The sequence below is a fragment of the Macaca nemestrina genome, chromosome 6, assembly GCF_043159975.1.
Source record: "Macaca nemestrina isolate mMacNem1 chromosome 6, mMacNem.hap1, whole genome shotgun sequence".
NCBI lineage: Eukaryota > Metazoa > Chordata > Mammalia > Primates > Cercopithecidae > Macaca > Macaca nemestrina.
This window is the reverse complement of record NC_092130.1, coordinates 51,041,938-51,055,716: the sequence shown is the minus strand read 5'-3', so window position 1 is coordinate 51,055,716 and position 13,779 is coordinate 51,041,938. Positions and strand designations below refer to the sequence as shown.

Here is a 13,779-nt window from a genome sequence, read left to right as displayed (position 1 = left end):
TCACATCCTGAACTGTGTTATTAAAATTTACATCCTATGAAATCTGTTCTTATCTCTGGGTTCCAAAGGAATCCTGACGTTTCAGGCCTTTGTTAGCCTGAATTACTTCTTGTTTCCTTGAGATCTCCAGGTCTGTTTTCTGGAAATCTTACCCTACACCTTGATCTAAGACACTCAGTCATATTAGTTTCTGCAATTGACAATTATCGAATTTTGAGGCCTGGTTCTGCGATTAGTGAGAGATAACAATGCTCTTCAACTCTCCTTCACAGGAGAATTGGTTAGTTTTCCTTCACCAATATCATTTAATAAGGTTGATCATTATGAATTAGGTCTAACCAAGCACCAGTGCTTGACCCTCAAGCCCTTCCTATTTCAAAGCCTAGCCTATGGTAGCTGTTTAGAATGTCGGTTATTTTCACCTCTGGGGTACTTGTAACTCTTATTTTGGAAGGCTTTAATCGCTTGTTATCAGTCTTGATCATTTATCATTTAGATATTCTATGAAAAAGAAAAATTTCTAAGATTGCATAATTGTCAATATTTTATGGTACTACTTTATGAATAAACTATAGCTGTTTTGACTTCTGTAATTGCTCTAGATTTGCTCTTCATCCATTACTTCCTTGAAAATAAAGACCCAGAAGATTTATATTCACAATTGAGGCTGTTGCAGACACTTCCTTTTCATAAAATTTCAGGATAAATTATCCTCTTTGGGGTAGATTTTCATTCTTTGTATCACTTAGTTTCTTTTCTTCTCCTTAAGATGGTGCTTAAGTGTATAGATATTAGGATTTGTGCTGTCCCCGGAATCATTATGAGTTTCTGTGGCAGTTTTCTCTCTGCCTCATCAATGAACATGCAAATGACACCTGCCACTGCTGTGTGGTGCGGTAAGCTCAAGACTTGCTCACTTGTCTTGGCTGGCTTCCAGTAATTCTTCATGCACACCTGGCCCTCTCTTTGATCATTCTTTTACTACAGATACTCTGAAGCCTTACCAGTACCTTCCATGGAAAACTCAAGCAGAATTCTCTCATCAATCATCCCCCACCCTGGCAGCCTCAAGGCAGAACCACTGGCCTAGCCGATAGCTGGTTTTCACATCCCCACTGAGAGGACATCAGAACTTTTGAGAATTGGTCAAAAGCTCCTCCCTCAGCCACTTGCAGCTCACTCTCTGCTAGTACACATTGTAAACAGACTTTAAAAAATGGATTTAAATTTTCCATTCTGTTTTTAGGACAGTGAAAAATGAGACTGACTGCTCTGAGATTCTCTTAAATTTACTGGAGTTTTCCAACCATTACTTATGCCCACACTAGGTAATAAAAGTACATCTGACCATTTGCTCCCTGTATCACTCTGAATATTGTCTCGCCTGTTGTCCTTAGAAATATTTCCATCTGTCTCCTGTGTAGGCGAGACTTTTCTATTTGACATACTGACTTTTCTTTGCCTATGACTTGAGTTAAATGCAATGTTTTCAAAGTAGTATCCTAATTATAACAATTTTTTTTTTTTTTGAGACAGAGTCTCGCTCTGTTGCCCAGGCTGGAGTGCAGTGGCCGCATCTCAGCTCACTGCAAGCTCCGCCTCCCGGGTCTACGCCATTCTCCTGCCTCAGCCTCCCGAGTAGCTGGGACTACAGGCGCCCGCCACCTCACCCGGCTAGTTTTTTGTATTTTTTTAGTAGAGATGGGGTTTCACCGTATTAGCCAGGCTGGTCTCGATCTCCTGACCTTGTGATCCGCCCGTCTCGGCCTCCCAAAGTGCTGGGATTACAGGCTTGAGCCACCGCACCCGGCCCATAACAATATTTTCTGCTAATATAAGTAATTCACAGAAATTTTAAAATATAAAAAACGTTTTTAAAAGTCTGAACTCTCCCCAAGGCATTATCACCACCAATATTGTATTTCAATCTTTCTCTATGAAAATATTCTCATTTGACTGTATTCTATGCAAATAACTTTATACAGATCAGGTCTTAGTACCCATATGTTTTGGAAAATTATTCCTTGCAACCCACAATCAGTCTTAGAGATCTTGTAGCTAATATAAGTGATATTCGTCTTAAAATGTGTACTATATTCCATTGCATGAAAAGGCCATAATTCATTTTACTAAGCATGTCTTGGTGTCATAAATATGTATTTTATATAAAGGTATAAGTTGTATATTAGAATGTGTCTACTTTTTAACCTATTTTGTTTTTCTTAGCCTTTTGACTGTACTGAATTGTTATTTGAAACTATTTCATACTCTACAAAACTATTATATTACAAATAAAGACAATGTAAATAAAATTTCAGAGCTACAAAATAAAAACTATGGAATCATTAAACATTTCCTAGCCTGGAGTTTACCTTAAGAATCTAGGATTATGGGAATAAGTAGAGTACAATTGTAGATTGATATTCTGAATGTCTCTTATCCATTTTTTCATATCCAGGACATTGAAAACTATAAAGCACATTCATTCTTTAAGATGTAAGAGAGTATCTAGTAAAAACAACTTCTGAAATAAAGACATCTATGCCATGATATTCCTCCTAAAACAAAAACAAACAAGTGAAAGAAATTGTAGAATATATAGCAATTAACAGCAGAGTATCTGGAGGCAAACTGCCAGAGTTCAAATTCTGAGTGCATCCTTTACTAGCTGTGTGATATGGGCCAAGTTCCTTAATCTTTGTGTCTCATTTTCCTCATTTGTAAAATGAGATTGATTATGTCATTACATCAGAGGGTAAAGGTTCAGAACAGTGCCTGGTACTAAGTAACTATTCAATATATGCTAGTTATCATTTCTGATGAACCTGGAAAGCAGGTACGACTAATCAAGGAGGGAATACAAGCGTAGTGAAAAATGAGATTGGTGGTAATATAAATTCAAAGGCAGATGCAGATCATTAACATCTTGCAAAGCCCTTCAACATATATTCCATAATCTGAAGGTCCAGTCCAAAGAACCCTTGCTTCAAATGGTAGTTGAGGGAAGCCTTCCTGACTCGTATTTGGCACATGAGAGAAGATGAGATAAAGATGACTGAGGCAGTGCGCAGGTTGACTGTGTGTCAGAGAGTATGAGGAAAGCACACAGCAAGCAGCTCTATAGTTTCTGGTTTTGACCAGAGGAAGAGAAGTTACTGCCAAATCACCACACCAAACATGGTCATCTTCCTTGGGGCCCGGTGTTTTCCTGCCAGCCTGGAACGGACTGAGCCACAGTCTGTTGGTAAATGTTTGGTAGAAAAGTGATAGCTCAAGTTTCCATCTGTAGTTTCCTATCTGCCGACCCAACTCATTCCCCTGCCTGACTTGTTTCTCACACCATCTTTTAACAAACAAACAACTGGCAAGAAAAAAGGCCTCCTTTTCCAAGATGAGTAGTAACCGGAAAGAAATTAGCATGGGGTCTATACAAAGGTAAGAAAGGAAAAACACAATGCTAGACTCCTTAAACCCATGGATGTTGTGTGGATGAAGAGAAACTTTTGTTTTACTTTAAGCCCTAATGATTAAACAAATGAAGTTATTGAATAGTTAATATTCCTTCAAACAAAATATTCCTTCAAACATAAAAATTCTTCTAAATACTTATTCCTTGCATGAGTGATACATCAATGTCTTTTATTAATATTTGAAAAGTAAATCAACCACGTATTTTGAAAACAAAGGATACCCCAGTTAACATGGTAAAGTAATAGCTGAAAGGAGGTTTGGATATACATTTGAAAGAAAGAGAGTAACAGTATTAAGTCAGGAGAAAAAAAGAAGCCATGCCTTTAAATAAATAAAACATGAAGGCTATTATTTTGTGATTTGAGTTTTCTACATTTAGAATGTAGAGCATGACATACAATTATTTTAATTATGAAAAAGCTTATATTTCTCATTATTTGCCCTTGGCCAATAAAACAAAATGCATACATCAATGCTCATGTATAGATGAGCTCATGTTGTTATTCATTAGCCTATACTTATAAATGATGCCTAAAGAAAGTGGATATGATGAAAAGAAAAAATAGCTATAAAAATGTGTATTAATATAAAATAAAATTGTTTTTAAAAGACAGAAAATTTCAACACATTAAATGTTGATGTCTGAGAACAGGACTAGAACCAATTAAAAAAAACTTATTTCAAATATGATGTAAGAAACCTCCCTAAAATAAAGGTATATTTAAATATGCAGGCTAAATGATGTTGAGTGCCTCAGGAAAAAGTAATTAAGAAATATCTTTGGGACAAAAAAGAAAAATACTTATGGGAAAAATAATTAAACTGAAGTTAAAGCTTCCCACATTCAATATTCCATATGTTCGTTATACTAGTCCCTCTAGTTCTGAGAAAGATTTAAAAATTTTACAATAAGGAGTCGAAAATATATGGATATTATAGATCAAAGTGTACTTTCAGTGTGAAAACACATTTTAAATTTTAAGCCAAGTTCTCATTTATTATAGACAACAGTTTTACATTTTAAAAATATACAAGAACAACCCCATAATATAGCATTCGATACTCTTATTAAAAATCCTCATGAGAATAAACTGTGGCCTACCTAAAATTAAATAAAGGAGCACAGTATGAGCATTGATAATAAATGCTGAATCCATTTAAATATAGAACTAAAGCTAAGAAATAATATTATATTTAAAGAAGAAAATAAAAACCTATTGACATGGTAGAAAATATAAATGGACAAAAAATCAGGAAGTGAAGAGAGACAATATGAGTGTTGTATTCTAATTTCCTCAATATTCTAGTGAAGCAGATTGGTTTGTGTTCTACAGATAAGCTGCAGAAGAACCACAGAATAGAAAACAGTACACCAAAACCCAAACAAGAACACAAACCATCTATCAAAATGTATTTTACCATTAGACAGCATTTCCTCAAATATGATGCAAAATTAATAGCAAGCATATCTATCATATAAATAAACGGAGAGAGAATAAGTGTACTCTTTAATGAGCAAACAAAGTTATTAGATTGGAAGCTTTGATCACACAGCAACCCTGCTATTTCTATAAACAAGAAATTCATCTGGAACAAAATGTTTAAGGATGGTATAAAGTTAAATGATGAACAAATCTAGACAGATGAGTGTAAAAGCAGAAGTTAGAAATATCATAAGTATTTAATTCATGGAAAAATCTTAGAAAAATGATAAAGAACACTTTACAATGAAAAATAATATAATTTGCTTTGTATTATGTCATGAATATTTGTTTACAAAATGACAAAGCATAATTTGTCATAAAGCTATGAGGAGTAGGTGAAACATAAGAGTAGAGGAGATTTTATTTTCCCTTTATCAGGATACAACAAATAAAAGGATTCAGTTAATAAATAGAAAACGCAAAAGATTGTATATCATATACTTTTGCCATGTGTTTCTATATTTTACATGTCTTAATACATTTCAACATTATTTTTTCAAGTGTTCATGAAACACAGATAATAAAATGAAAACCACATTTCTTCATCAATAGATAACAAAAGTAGAAGATCCAAACAAAAAGTACTACATTCAAATTTATTTTTAGAAACCATAGTCCTATTCAAAGTAATATTGTGGATTCCTTATAAAATATATTAGCAAAACTTGATGTAACATTGAAAGGAGATAATAACAGTTCGTGGAATGTAAGCCATCTTGTGATGAAATAAGTATTTTTCATTAAGCAGCAAAATGTGTTCTGTCAGGGGATCATTAGATGTATGGGAGACCCTAAAATTATATCAGCAGAAACGTTTATGTGTTTTGCAGGAGCCTCTAAAGCCTTGAAGAAAGTTGGGTTAGCTCATCTCAAGAGACTAATTAGCTGTAAGGCTGACTGGCTGGTCTACTCAGAGAGAAAAGTTCATGCAGTTAAGCAAACTTACTGTAGGGAGTTGATGTGAGTTTGTGAAATGCAGTCTCATGTTGTGAACATAAATAGGTAAAATGATTTCAAAGAAGACAGAAATTCAATGTCTTACAAAAGCTGATGAGAACTGGAATTCTACAGAGTTGTCCTTTAGTTACCTACCTAGGGAACTTTTCCATGACTTATAGTCAATTAGAGGTAAGAGACTTATCTCCACAAGACATGCCATGACACAAGTAAGGTGAGAAACAAGTGTTTTTTTCTTGACACGTTATGTTCCTTTTTGGGGAGAAGGTAGCTTTCAGAGCTTGCATTATCTTCAGAGTTTTGCAATAAATAATCCACATATTGGATGAGAGTACCATTACTGGAGAATTTGAGGTCCTTGAGATCCTGATTAAAAACTTATGAAAAATAAGAGTCTCATTCAATATCTGAGGTATGATAGTCTGCATATATTTGATTCTCTCAAGATAAACAAGTATTGACTGTTCAAATGTAAATAGATTCCAAAGAAAGCAGAACCTCAATCCAAAACTGTGAAATAGGTTTCAGGTGGATTTGAAATAGAATAGTATTTAGATTTAGTACCAATGGAGAGCAGAGTATATCCTATTGATAGCCCCATGATTGTGAATGAATTTCTGATGTTATTTTAAAAGACAGGTTAGAGTATTAGAAAAGCTACTTCAAAGTATAGGTCTCTTTTCTGTTAGTCTTTCCAGAAAGGTCTTATTTCTGTTATTCTGATTTCAAGTGGTGGTGTGCAGCTTTTGGTAAATGTTTAGATGAATCACTCTGAACTTGATGGGTTTAGCTTCAATAATCCTGCCAATATGAATAGAATTCTTGACCCATGGGAATCTGGTATCTTGCAGAGATCTTAAGGTTATATGTTTGATTTAAACATAAAGTAAACCTGTGTCCAAATTAACTGTAACTGGATTATGAGTAGGAGACTGAGAAAGACTTTCTGAGGCTCTTTTAAGCTGACAATTCCATTTATGTTTTAAACCTATTATGGTTAAGTTGCTTGGCATGGTATCATAAAGGAGGAATACTTTTTTTTAAGTAAAAGTACATGAAAGGCAGTCATCCCTCAGTATGCTGGGGGGATTGGTTCCAGGAACTCCTGCAGATGGCAAAATCTGCAGATTCTCAAGTCCCTGATATGAAATAGTGTAGCATTTTCATATAATCTATGCACATCCTCCCATATACTTTGACTCATCTCCAGATGACTTGAAATACCTAATACAATTTGAATGCTACATAAGTCATTTGTTATACTTTATTGTTTAGGGAATGACAAGTCTGTACATGTTCACTACAGACGCCATTTTTTCTGAACATTTTCAATCAGCAATCGGTTGAATCTATGAATGCAGAACTTACAGATACCGAGGGCCAACTGTATTGAACTAACAATTAACACATGTTTTCGTATTTTAAAAACCAATAGGCCTGGCACGGTGGCTCATGCCTGTAATCCCAGCACTTTGGGAGACTGAGGCAGGCAGATAACTTGAGGTCAGGAGTTCGAGACCAGCCTGGCCAACATGGTGAAACTCATCTCTACTAAAAACACAAAAATTAGCCAGGTGTGGCAGCGTGTGCCTGTAGTCCCAGCTACTTGGGAAGCTGAAGCAGGAGAATCACTTGAACCCAGGAGGTGGAGGTTGTAGTGAGCCGAGATCGCACCACTGAACTCCAGCCTGGGCAACAGAGTGAGACTCCGTCTCAAGAAAAATAATAATAAATTAAAAAATAAAAACCAATAATTTCCAGCTGTATGCCCCTGGATATATTAACTTTATGTATCTTTAAAAACACAGACTCATAAATTTAAAAATACAATATTATAAATATAATGAAATTTACATCCCATAAAATAAATGATTAAGTTTCTGTTGAAGTTATTGTCTTAAAGAAGACTAATCATGTCATTCTCCAATTTATCTTCCACCTGTTACATTGTGTACAGAATAGTTTCCAAACCACATAGCTTGTATTACATGGCCGTTTACAATATGGCTCCCAACTACTTCTTTCATCACACCACTGCAGCTATTCTACACTCCTGTCACAATGCAAAGTTAATTATTCACCTGACAAGCTCTTCTTTGGTGAATATTTACCCTATTTACAAGGTGAGCTAAGAAAGGAAACTCTGCAACTATGCTTATTGGCACCTATACACATTAATAGCTTTTGTAGTTTTATAATTTTATATCTGTTTAAATATGTCATATGTGTATTTCTTCCTATCCCTAATTAAAACATATGATCAAAAATCTATAATCATATAATTTACTTCAAGATATGCACTTAGGTACCCTTGGAACTTTTATTCTTTAAATATTTCAGTCTTATATCATTTATCAGCCTTTTTAGCCCTTCAAATCATTATTATGGTTTTCTCTATACTCTTTCCAAGTTCCCCTCACATAGAAAATGGTGATGTATTGTATAAAGATGTTTATAACATTTGTCAAGCCTTCATTATAAAAAGTAGTCTAACAAAGCAATGATGTAGTCTTCCTTCCTGTTTATGCATGAATATATATTATGTGTGCATTTTAACAGTGGCAGCCCATGACTGATTTGTGGCCACTGATGAGTCATTTTCTTGACTAATTACACTAGGTCTGTTTATGATATGAACAATAAAACTATGATGGAGAGCTGAATTCTACAGTTTAAGTGCAGATGTTAAGAGTTTACATTCAGCCTATAGAAAGAGGTAACCAGATAGTAATTTCACTATGCTTTCTTTTTACGCTATTGCCTTCCAAATGTTCAGATGCACTGAAAAATGTTGCTTTTTTTGTATGATCAGTTTAAATTTCAATCAGATTTTCTATCAAATGAAAATTTGAGTATAAAAGGCTCTCTTTCCAGAGACTTCCATATTACAAAATGAAAATATAACTTAGGTCATAATGTTGTCCTTGTTTTTTCCTGTTTGAGTAGCTCTTTCTACTTCTGCCACCAATAGTCAGTGTCTGCACCATCAACATACATATTCCAAATGATTGTTGAGACTGGAGGAGTCATGCAGCTCAAGTAGGTTGAACCTGCCCTCTTATGTAACCCCAGGCCTGTCAATATAGAGGGCTCAATTTTCTCTTAATTAATGAGCCTCACCTTTCATGATGATGTTGTTGCTCTTTGGTTCCTATGAATTTAGGTGCCTTGACTTTGTCTTGAGTTTCATTTTCTGAGAGAAAATGATTCAGGTTCCTTATTATCACTGGTGAGAATCATGCAGTTGGAAGATCTGCACTGAGAAACCAACTAAACCATGAATGTATTTTATGCTGTTATTATACAAGTTACTTACAATTCTACAGTAAACTTTTTATCAATGTAATAAGTATAAAGATACCTCTTTGTATAACAGAAGTGTTAATGTGTTTTTAAAAATAATATACATAGTCCGGGTGAGGTGATTCATGCCTGTAGCCTGTAATCCCAGCACTTTGGGAGTCTGAGGCGGGCAGATCATGAGGTCAGGAGATTGAGACTGTCCTAGCTAACATGGTGAAACTCCATCTCTACTAAAAATACAAAAAATTAGCCGAGCGTGGTGGCACACACCTGTAATCCTAGCTACTCTGGAGGCTGAGGTAGGAGAATCGCTTGAACCTGGGAGGTAGAGATAGCAGTGAGCCGAGGTTGTGCCACTGCACTCCAGCCTGGGCAACACAGCAAGACTCCGTCTCAAAAAGTATACATAATTTGTTTCTTTGTTTTTAGTTTAAAATTTTATGTAAACATAACATGGTGCTGGGATTTCACTCCCTCTTTAATAAGTTTCCTCTGCTGGTTATTCTTTTCCAGAAACCAATTTCAGAAATCTTCAATGAAGTCTGAAGCCAGGTGCGGTGGCTCACACATGTAATCCCCACACTTCGGGAGGCCAAGGCTGGTGGATCACCTGAGGTCAGGAGTTCGAGACCAGCCTGACCAATATGGTGAAACCCCGTCTCTACTAAAAACACGAAACTTAGCCAGGTGTGGTGGCACGCGCCTGTAGTCCCAGCTACTCGGGAGACTGAGACAGAAGAAATGCTTGAACCTGGGAGGTGGAGGCTGCAGTGAGCTGAGATTGCACCACTGCACTCCAGCCTGGATGATGGAGTGAGACTGTCTCAAAACAAACAAAAAAACTTCAATAATTCTGGAAGAATAGTAGATTGCAGAAAAGATGACTGTTGTTAGCAACCAAATAGCCAGGCACATTTGAACAACTTGGACATCTCTGTATATCAGAAACTGACATAACATTATATTAAAATAAAAGAAAATATGCCAAGGCTGTGTCTTTATAATAGATTTCAATTTTAAGATGTTTGCTATTTTAATGCTTTTATAATTTACCGTTAACCTCAACATTTAAGTGGATGGAGTTTTATGTGAAGTCATGGCCATCAAGCATCTATTACAGATGGTGCCATCTAAAGAATATTAGTGCTCACCCTCCCAAACTCCCGACGAGGTGGTGTAAAGTCAGATTCTACTCTCACTCAATACCAGTTCGTTCCCTCCAGTCCCCATGGCCTAGAGATGCCTACTTAATATCTATTCTATGCTTCCTGATCCTTTTCAGGATCTCTGTATTGTTGGATGCAGCAATGTGCTCATCCAAAAAATTGCACTTTTCTGGCTGCCCTTGCTTATGAACATGGCCACTGATATGTTAGAAGAAGCTGTTGTGTGAGCTTCAGGGAAAACTCCTTACAAAATCTGGAACTGGTAGGGGATCTTTCACTTTTCACCATGTTCTTATCTGGACTTCAGTAATGATTGATAGTGGAAATCCAACAACCATCTTGTGAGCATGAGGTAAATTTGAGGATGGAAGCCACACATTAAAGATGATAGAGCAAAAAGATGTTAGCAACCTGGGTCCTGATAACTTTATAGAGCCACCATAGCAACTCGTGTTATGTGAGAAAAAGAGATGTTCTGAGATCAAGTTTAAGCCACTATTATATTTCAAGTATCTGCAACGAGTTCAGTACAATTCCTAGCATTTATTACCCTTCCTAAAATAGGCATATAAAGTTGTATCTTTCTTTCCCATAATCAGAAAATAGCAATAACACACATATGTACACATGCATATAAAAATGTGTATTTAAAAATGTTTGGCAGAAAAGGTACCATAATCATCAAAATACAGATATCATTTATATCATTTTCTGTTTCTATTTTCTTGTACTTTTCAAGTAGACTTTTTTTTTTTTTTTTGAAACTAAGTTTCACAATTGTTGCCCAGGCTGGAGTGCAATGGTGCGATCTCAGCTCACTGCAACCTCTGCTTCCCATGTTCAAGCGATTCTTCTGCCTCAGTCTCCCTAGTTGATTACAGGCATGTACCATCACACCTGGCTAATTCTGCATTTTTCTTGTACTTTTCAATATAATAAACATGAATTTCTTGTAAAAAGAAAAAAAATTGTTGAAGGAACATATTGAATAAAAATGGTATACCTGGCACTTTGGATTTATAATTCTTATACTGTAATAACCTCATTATCTTATTTTATCCTCTATACCACTATATATATATATATCTATGTATCTATCTATCTATATATGTAGATATATATATCTGCTAGTTACATGCAACCAAATGAATCTGTGATAACAATATTGAGAAGTTGGGCAATCTATATATTTTTACTATGACTATTATTTAAACATCCACAGACCTTGATAATATTTGTTATAAAATACTTTTCTTTCAAGCCTTGAAATGGATTCATCTAAGTGCCAAGAAAAAAAAGTAAGTATTTAAAAATGTCTTCTCTGGAGATTTATGCTGGGAAGTGTCAGAACAACAGGCAAAGTACAACTGAGAGGACTCAGTGCGGCTCAGTCACTGCCATGCCCCATGTGTTCCAGAAGATTAGCACTGTCGTAAGCTTAATTATGATAGATGATGATTAGGTGTTATCTTTGGTTGTTTTTCTGGCTTTCTTTGACATGCTTGTCTTAATTAAACCCAAACTAGAATGAAAAATAAAAAAAATCTGCCATTCAACCTTCTGTATAAAAAGCCAGAATTACACATCAGCTTGTATTTATTCATCCTTAACAAGAAAAGCAATGCCATTGGAAATTAATCAAGTGTTGTTTTTATTTAACTCTTGTATCTTTTAGAATTATGTTTACTAGAAGCCATGGATGTGAAAGCATGTAAAATTATAAAACTCTGGGAAAAGAGACTGAGAATAGAGGTATGGATTGGAGGAGGGCGACACTTCCTAACACATATATTATGCATATGTGGTAGAAAAGATACCATAATGGTTAAAATATAGATATCATGTTATTTCTATGTTCTTGTGCTTTTCAATATAATAAACATGAATCTCTTTTGCAATAAAAAGATAAAATTGTTGAAGGAAGATACCTGGCACTTTGGATTTATAATTCTTACACTGTAATAACTGCATTATCTTATTTTATCCTCCGTTAAAAAAACCCAGAATAATAGTCATCATCATCATAGTCCTTTATATACATTGTGCTACTATTAAAGCTATGTCCACGCATTTTTTAAAATTCCTGGCTTCAAGAGGTAACACTTAATTCCTCTAGCCTGGAGTAAGTGTTAGACCTTGTGACTTCTAACAAATACAATATGTCAGAAATATGTGTCCCTTCTGAGTTTTGATTATTTCTGTCTGTTTCTCTCTCATCATTCACCACAGGAGAAACAATCTGCCATGTTATTAGCTCCCCTGTGAGGAGACCCACGTGATGAGGAACTGAGGCCTGACAATAGCCAGAAGAGTAAGCTTGGAAGTGGATCCTTAAGCTCCAAACCTTGAGATGATCCCATTTCTGGCCAACATCTTGACAACATCTTGACCGCAAGACCCTGAGCCAGAACAACCCAGTTTAGCTGTACCCTGATCCTTGACCCTGAGGAATTGTGAGATAAATGTTTTCTCTCTCAAGCTTCTAAATTTTGGGGTAATTTATTATGCAACAATGAATAACTTTTTAATATATATATGTCATATATACTATATATATGTCATAGATACTATATATATAACATATAATGGATAACTATATATGTGCTGCTATTTTATATATATATATGTTACCCATTGTTGTATAATATGTATACACACATACACCCACACACACAATTATTATCTAAAACCAAATGTGGAATTCTGGGGTAAAATGAAAGAAAGCTTAAAGTTTCCCCAATCTTTACTACCTCCAAAGTCTACACATTTACCCCAAATCTAAAAACTATGCCAAACAAAGCAGCTATTGAGTGAAGGCGAAGGTTCATCATCAGTCCGTAGTGTACTGCAAGAAGAGGAGACGAAAGAATTCAGAAATCAACCACGACCTTTACTCTGAGATTTCTGTCTTCCTCAAATCAGCAGGTAGGAATACAGGGATAAAGTGAATGGACACAATTCTGAGAAAAACTCTAACTCTCACTATTTGGATATGAGCCATAAGTGCCTCTCCAAATTCGGAGGGATGAGAAACACGGAAGACCATTGAAAAGAATTTGTAAAGACCTATGGCTTACGCTCACATATTTGAGTATATATTGTCTATCATGGTTTTTGTTTTCTGTTCATCTTGCTTAATCTATATTTTTTCATACATTCCTTGCCTTTCATTCTTTTCATTTTCTTCCCTCTTCTATTTTGAAAATTAAGATATATTTTATTCATACAGTGACTTTGACTACATTAATAATTTCTACAAGCATTGTTTAAAGTATACATTAGCAATATCTCTATCCTCTTCCAGAGTTTAGACCAATGATTCTCAAATTTAATGTCCATACAAAACACTGAAACAGTTTGTTAGACTTCCGACTCTGACTTAGTAGGTCTGGGGTAGA

The 13,779-nt window shown here is 35.3% G+C and overlaps 1 long non-coding RNA gene across 1 annotated transcript in view; it reads left to right on the top strand.

The window, feature by feature from the left end:
• The window catches only part of LOC105467211 (uncharacterized), a 29,018-nt gene extending 16,134 nt beyond the window's left edge, over positions 1-12,884 (top strand). The window contains exons 2-4 of the long non-coding RNA XR_978700.3: positions 9,729-9,767; positions 12,057-12,133; positions 12,611-12,884. This is a non-coding gene — a long non-coding RNA (uncharacterized lncRNA). The remainder of the gene's footprint in view (positions 1-9,728; positions 9,768-12,056; positions 12,134-12,610) is intronic.
• The last annotated feature ends 895 nt before the right edge of the window (positions 12,885-13,779 follow it).